Source organism: Pseudophryne corroboree, chromosome 5 (genome assembly GCF_028390025.1).
Source record: "Pseudophryne corroboree isolate aPseCor3 chromosome 5, aPseCor3.hap2, whole genome shotgun sequence".
Lineage (NCBI taxonomy): Eukaryota > Metazoa > Chordata > Amphibia > Anura > Myobatrachidae > Pseudophryne > Pseudophryne corroboree.
Window position 1 is genome coordinate 81349910 of NC_086448.1, and position 7645 is coordinate 81357554.

The 7645-nt window shown below is 49.5% G+C and overlaps 1 pseudogene; it reads right to left on the bottom strand.

Moving 5' to 3' along the window:
* The window catches only part of LOC134927235 (serum paraoxonase/arylesterase 2-like), a 135074-nt pseudogene extending 128222 nt beyond the window's left edge, over positions 1-6852 (bottom strand).
* Positions 6853-7645: the final 793 nt, after the last annotated feature.

Genomic DNA, 7645 nt, shown 5'->3' on the forward strand with positions numbered 1-7645 from the left:
ATGTGCAAAATTAGGAAAACAAAAAAACCAAAACACACGTTTCCACCATTAATCTGGCAAAAATCGATAATCCGGTACGGCACTGGAACCGAGGATGCCGGAAAAATCGGTGGTGTACCTGTAGCACGGGATATTCTGTTGTGCTTTACAATTGGAAACAACAGTGATCAAACAAAACTGGGTAACAACAGACAGTCATAGAGGTAGGAGTGCCCTGCTCGCAAGCTTGCAATCTATAGGGAACTAGGAATTGATATACACAAGGATAGGTGTTAAGTCCCCCATACATTACTGTGTTTTCTCCTATGGGAGAAAAACGCAGCAGATGCCCCTTGAGCCGCCCAGGCAGAGTCGCATGCGGTCCTTTTGCATGTGACATATTGCATGCAATCTCGTTCCCCGCTGCCGGAGCCCGCCCTGAGTCGGTGGTCGTATGTGCAGCACTTCCGATCACCGACTCCGATCCGATGAGCACGGGACCGCACATCGGATTGGATGTCAAACACATCCGATTTGGCCACTTTTCACCCGATTTCTCAGCCCGATCCATCGGAATCGGGTGAAAAGAGGCCATATTGGATTAGTGTATGGACAGCTTTAGCTATTGCATAACGGTCCACCAGATTGCAAAGGTTCTTGGTGGGCTGCATGATAGGGTCACACAGCAATGTTGGCCTGGGGTCAGGAGGATGGGAAAGTGAAGAAAGAGAAAATATGTGAGGATAAGTGTGGACTCTACAGTGGGGATGTAATTGGATAGGAAAGTTTATGAAGGTTATGTGTGTGGTTCCAGAATTTGATAAGCTTGCCTTTATACATTACCGAGAGAATTTCAGTGACACCTACACAATATAGAGAGCATTCTAGGGACACATACACAACAAAGCAAAGCCCTACCTGGACTTTCTGGTGCCCTGGGCCAGAAAGAGCATTGCCCTCCCCCCATTTTTTTCAAATAGGGACATACAGATGGAGCCATCTTTATCATGGCCTTTAATAGGATTTAGTGAGCCAGGGCAGTCTGACTTAATCCCCTGCTGTAATGATTTACTCCCCTGATGTATTGTTCTCTCTGTATTGTATTGCAGCTGAGAACAATAGATGAAAGGCTTATGCTAATAAACCATGGTGTGCCTAGGGGGGAGATTCAAATGTTTGAAAAGTCGGTTGGGTGTCTGTTTTGTCCTATTAGGTAGGAAAAAACAGACTCCCAGCTGACTTTTCAAACATTTGAATCTCCCTCAAAGATTCCATTATCCACAAGTCCCCTCGCTGAGCAAGTAAAGGGGGGTACACATGGAGAGTGAGTGCTTAAATTCTAAGCAATCTGAGCAAAGTGGGGGGGGGGGGGGAGAAGAGGTGTGTTTCTCCCCATGTGTACGAGGCTTAAGTGCAGCAAAGGGCAAAGGGTTGTGTACAAATCCAAGAGTCCAGGGTGAGATTGAACCACAAACCCCTCGCAGCTGTTTGGACTACCCCCCTTTGCTTTCTTGCAGTATACACAGGGCCGGCGTTACCATTAGGCAGCTTTAGGCAGCTGCCTAGAGCGCCGGCCGCTGGAGGGCGGCCACTACTGTCTCCCTACAACCAGGACCATTATTTTAATTATATATATTTATTTTTTTTGCATGGTACGGAGGGCAGGGGGGATTGGAGATGCAAGAAGCCGCCCGCCCCCTCACCAGCAGCAGCCGCCCGCCCCCTCACCAGCATGGAGCTGGGGACAGTAACAAGAGTAGTGCCTCCCCACCAGTAGGAACAGTGGTGCTTACCCAGCGGTTGGCAGTGGCGTAACTACCACAGGTGCAGGGGATGCAGCTGCTATGTGGCCCCGGCTAACTCCATGGCCCGCAGCTCCTCTGCACCCAGAGAACAAGAGACAGGCTGAGGCTGCTCAGGCACACTGTCCGCGGCAGTACTAGCAGAGAAGGGGAGAGCCGTAGGGAGGGGGCGTGGCCATATGCAAAGCATTGCACATTCACTGGCCAGATACTGTACCTGATGCTCCTCTGTAGTAGCCGCCGAAGCCCCGCCCACCTGCGGCTCCTGGTGCCCCGCCCCCATTTTGGCTGAAGTCCTCCCATTCACCCTCCAGTAACTGTTGGGAACCCTGGGCACTGAAATTATGAGAAAAGGGCATCTGCAGGGGCTGAGCTGCCAACAGGAGTACCAGAAATACCAGGAAGAAAAATGCATGGACACAGGGCAGCTGTCACCATCTGTGAGGTGAACTCTGCATGCATCCTACAGGTCAGTGCAACGCCTGGAGCTGCCTCACACGCACACGCTTCACCATAGCCTGACACACAAATGCTGCCCCATAGCCTCACACACACACACGCTGCCCCATAGCCTGACATACACACGCTGCCCCATAGCCTGACACACACACGCTGCCCCATAGCCTGACACACACACACACACACACACACACACTGCCCCATAGCCTGACACACACACACTGCCCCATAGCCTGACACACACACACACACTGCCCCATAGCCTGACACACACACACACACACACTGCCCCATAGCCTGACACACACACACTGCCCCATAGCCTGACACACACACGCTGCCCCATAGCCTGTGACAGACACACACGCTGCCCCATAGCCTGACACACACACGCTTCACCATAGCCTGACACACACACGCTGCCCCATAGCCTGTGACAGACACACACGCTGCCCCATAGCCTGACACACACACGCTTCACCATAGCCTGACACTCACACGCTGCCCCATAGCCTGACAAACGCACGCTGCCCCATAGCCTGACAAACGCACGCTGCCCCATAGCCTGACACTCACACGCTGCCCCATAGCCTGACACTCACACGCTTCCCCATAGCCTGACACTCACACGCTGCCCCATAGCCTGACACACACACACGCTGCCCCATAGCCTGACACACACACGCTGCCCCATAGCCTGACACACACACGCTGCCCCATAGCCTGACACACAGATGTTGCCCCATAGCCTGACACACACACACACACACACGCTGCCCCATAGCCTGACCCACACACGCTTCCCCATAGCCTGACACACACACGCTGCCCCATAGCCTGACACACACACACTGCCCCAAAGCCTGACACACACACTGCCCCATAGCCTGACACACACACACTGCCCCATAGCCTGACACACACACACGCTGCCCCATAGCCGGACACACACACGCTGCCCCATAGCCTGACACACACACACGCTGCCCCATAGCCTGTGACACACACACACACACTGCCCCATAGCCTGACACATACACACTGCCCCATAGCCTGACACACACACACACACACTGCCCCATAGCCTGACACACACACGCTGCCCCATAGCCTGACACACACACGCTTCCCCATAGCCTGACACACACACGCTGCCCCATAGCCTGACACACACACGCTTCCACATAGCCTGACACACACACGCTGCCCCATAGCCTGACACACACACACGCTTCCCCATAGCCTCACACACACACGCTGCCCCATAGCCTGACACACACACACGCTGCCCCAAAGCCTGACACACACACACACTGCCCCATAGCCTGACACACACACGCTTCCCCATAGCCTGACACACTCACGCTGCCCCATAGCCTGACACACACACACACGCTGCCCCATAGCCTGACACACACACACGCTGCCCCATAGCCTCACACACACACACGCTGCCCCATAGCCTGACACACACACACGCTGCCCCATAGCCTGACGCACACACACGCTGCCCCAAAGCCTGACACACACACGCTGCCCCAAAGCCTGACACACACGCTTCCCCAAAGCCTCACACACACATGCTGGCCCATAGCCTGATACACACACGCTGCCCCATAGCCTGACACTAACATGCTGCCCCATAGCCTGACACACACACGCTTCCCCATAGCCTGACTCACACACGTTGCCCCATAGCCTGACACACACACGCTGCCCCATAGCCTGACACACACACACACGCTGCCCCATAGCCTGACACACACACACACACACGCTGCCCCATAGCCTGACACACACACGCTGCCCATAGCCTCATGTGATAGGTGCAGTCAGATTGTCAGGAGGTGTACAGTATTCAAACCAACAGGATATGGGTCAAAATAACTGAGGTACTAATTGTGAGGGTGATTTAGAGCTGATCGTAGATGTGATAAATTTAGCACATCTACGATCAGATTCTCAGACATGTGGGGGGACGCCCAGCACAGAGCTAGTCCACCCCGCATGTCTGGCCCTATCTCCCCACAAGGGTGCAAAAGCATTGCACAGCGGCGATGCTTTTGTACCTGCCGAGTAGCTCCCTGCCAGCTGTGCTGGCAGGCAGTTACCCGCCACGTCCCGGGTCACAGCGGCTGCGTGTGACGTATGGATGGAGGCAGTGTATGTATGTATGTATGTATGTATGTATGTATGTATGTATGTATGTATGTATGTATGTATAGAAGCAGTGTGTGGACGTATATATGTATATATGAATGCGGCAGTGTATGGATGTATGAATGAGGCAGTGTATCTATGTATGTATGATAGAGGCAGTGTGTGTGTGTATGTATGTATGTATGTATGTATGTATGATAGAGGCAGTGTATGTATGTATGTATGTATGTATGTATGTATGTGTATGTATAGAAGCAGTGTGTGGACGTATATATGTATATATGAATGCGGCAGTGTATGGATGTATGAATGAGGCAGTGTATCTATGTATGTATGATAGAGGCAGTGTGTGTATGTATGTATGTATGTATGTATGATAGAGGCAGTGTGTGTATGTATGTATGTATGTATGTATGTATGTATGTATGTATGATAGAGGCAGTGTGTGTATGTATGTATGTATGATAGAGGCAGTGTATGTATGTATGTATGTATGTATGTATGTATGTTTGATAGACAGGGTGTAGTATGAGTGACCGGCGGCCGGGATCCCGATCGCCGGCATACTGACAGCTGGGTGAGCGCTAATGAGCCCCTTGCGGGCTCGCTGCACTCCCCACGCTGCGGGCACGGTGGTGCGCTATGCTATTTATTCTCCCTCCTGGGGGGTCGTAGACCCCCAAGAGGGAGAATATGTGTCGGCATGCTGGCAGTTGGGATCCTGGCTGGCAGCATACTGAAGACCACCCGATAGAGGCAGTGTATGGATGTATGGATGTATTTAGAGAGAGACAGTGGATGCATGTAAGTATGAGAGAGGCAGTGTATGGATGACGTATATATGTATGTATGAGAGAGAGAATGAAATAGAAAGAAATAGGTAGCTGGGTAGGGTGCCAGGATCTGGTAAGGGGGTGCCACTGAGTGTACCTGTCAAATAATTAAGGATGTCTTTGAGAGATACATCCTTGTCGAACTCATTGCAGTCAGACAGCTGGGAGATGTATAAGACACCGCCGTACAGTGTCTCAAAGCATCACTTCCTGAGCCAGGAACTAGTACAGTGTTTGTAGTCACCAACTACTGTACCAAGGGTCACAGTTGCCAGTAGCCTCCAAATATCCAGAGGCAGAAATGAGCACAGCACGGTACCCGTAATAATCACCATCCACCCAGTGCCAAGAACGAACATAGTCCCTGTAATCATCAACTACCCAGAATTAGGAACTAACTCAGTACCAGAGCCAGGAGGACTTACACATCCACAACCTGTAGCCATGACGTAGCACAGTCACCAGCTACCCAGCATCAGGCACTAGCACATAGAGCCTGACTCAGAGGCACACACAATACACCGCCTCTGCATTTACACCTTACTGACTGGGGAAGTGGGTAATTGATGGTGTTGGGGGGCAGTAGGCAGACGTTTTGCCTAGGGTACCAAGTAACCTTGCACCGGCCCTGAGTATACATACACACACTGTTTTGGACATTTTGGGTAGATTATATTTTCCATGTCAGCAGGTATAATTAAAGCTACAAAGTATCCGTAAAGAAACAAGGAACACTTTGTGTTGCTATTGCATAAAACAATTACCGATATTGATATTGGAGGAAGTGTGAGAAAAGCCACAGCAGCAAAGGGGTTAAATATCCCTCTCTCAGTATAATAGGATACAGAGAGTGGGCAGAATGGACCTACTGTGTGCAGCATGAATGCAGCGTCTGATTTGCAGGGCCAGTCCAACAGGTACATTTGCAGAATTTGTTATTATGTTAATCATATATATTTCTCATTATCTTATTGGGATTCATAAAATGCACTGAAGATGACTAGTTCAGGAAACATGATGTATGAAATAAGTAAGTCTTCCAGAGTTACTAGAAGTTATGCACAACTTTTAATATAGGCGGACCATATTAGCCCTTTTAACTGGGACGCTCATGAATTACACAGGTTCTGTGGCCGATTAAAACCAGGTGACATGCAGACTTGAAGTCAGCCAGCCACAGAACCTGTGTAATTCATGAGCATCCCAGTTTAAAGGGCTAATATGGTCAGCCTACAACTATGAAACTTCATCAGCCACAAGTGGAATACAATCAAAGCCGGTAACTTACATGAAATACATCACCCTTTGCCCCAGGACAGCCAGGATGGCTCCGAAGATTATTGTTTTCCACATGTCTGCAGAGCTGTTATAGGATTCCCGGTTGTATATTACTAAGTGGGAGCTGGAACCGGAGCAATATTTCCACTTGGCAGTCTCGGATTTCTTGCTTCCTTCCTGGCCAAAATCTCAAATTTCCTGTTTAGTTTTTTTCTTGGTTAAAACACTGCAATAGATGCTTCAAGGGCCTAATCTGCTGTCAAATCAAGAACTGCACGATCTCCAGCTAGAGTGACTAGGTTATTGCTGCTGCTTGTACTCTTCAAATACTCCACCCCTCCCCCTCCAATCCCTTCCCTTTTCAGCACCAGGCTCTAATCTCCTCCCCCTCCCCCCTGCTAAATGGCCATATACAATTATTATTATTTTTAATATTATTATCCTTTATTTATATGGTGCCACAAGGGATCAGCAGCGCCCAATTACAGACTACATAAACAAAATAATCAAAACAGGAAAATAGTGACTTATGCTGGGTACACACTGACAGATATATTGGCCAATCAGTTGGTTGTCCAATATATCTTTTGCTGATCTGCAGGTGTGTACAAGCAATGTCTGTGAAAGACGTCTTTCACAGATATATTGCATCTGCTGTGCAACACAGCAGATGACCAATATATCTGCAAATATATTAGTGCATCTTTCAGTGTGTATGAACAATCCCCATCTGCATATATAGCTGCAGATAGATTTAACAGCAGATATATCTTTAAGATATATTGGTGCATCTTTCTGTGTGTATGAACAACCACCATCTGCAGATATATCTGCAGATCGATTGAACTGCAGATATATCTGCCAGTGTGTACCCAGCTTTACAGCTGAAGACAATATAGAACAAGGACAGGGTAAATAAACAGCTACAGCAGCAGACAACACTGACATAAGGGATGTAGTTATGTGACCAAATACCTCCCCCTACAACAGTCAACATGCCAGGCAACAGGGACTATTTCATGACACCGTAGAGTGGGAATAGAAGCCGTGGTGACTGCAGTTCACCACCGAGTCCTTAGCGTGGTGAGCGCAGTGAGCCTGCAAGTGGCTTGTTGCACTTGCATACCTCCTGTC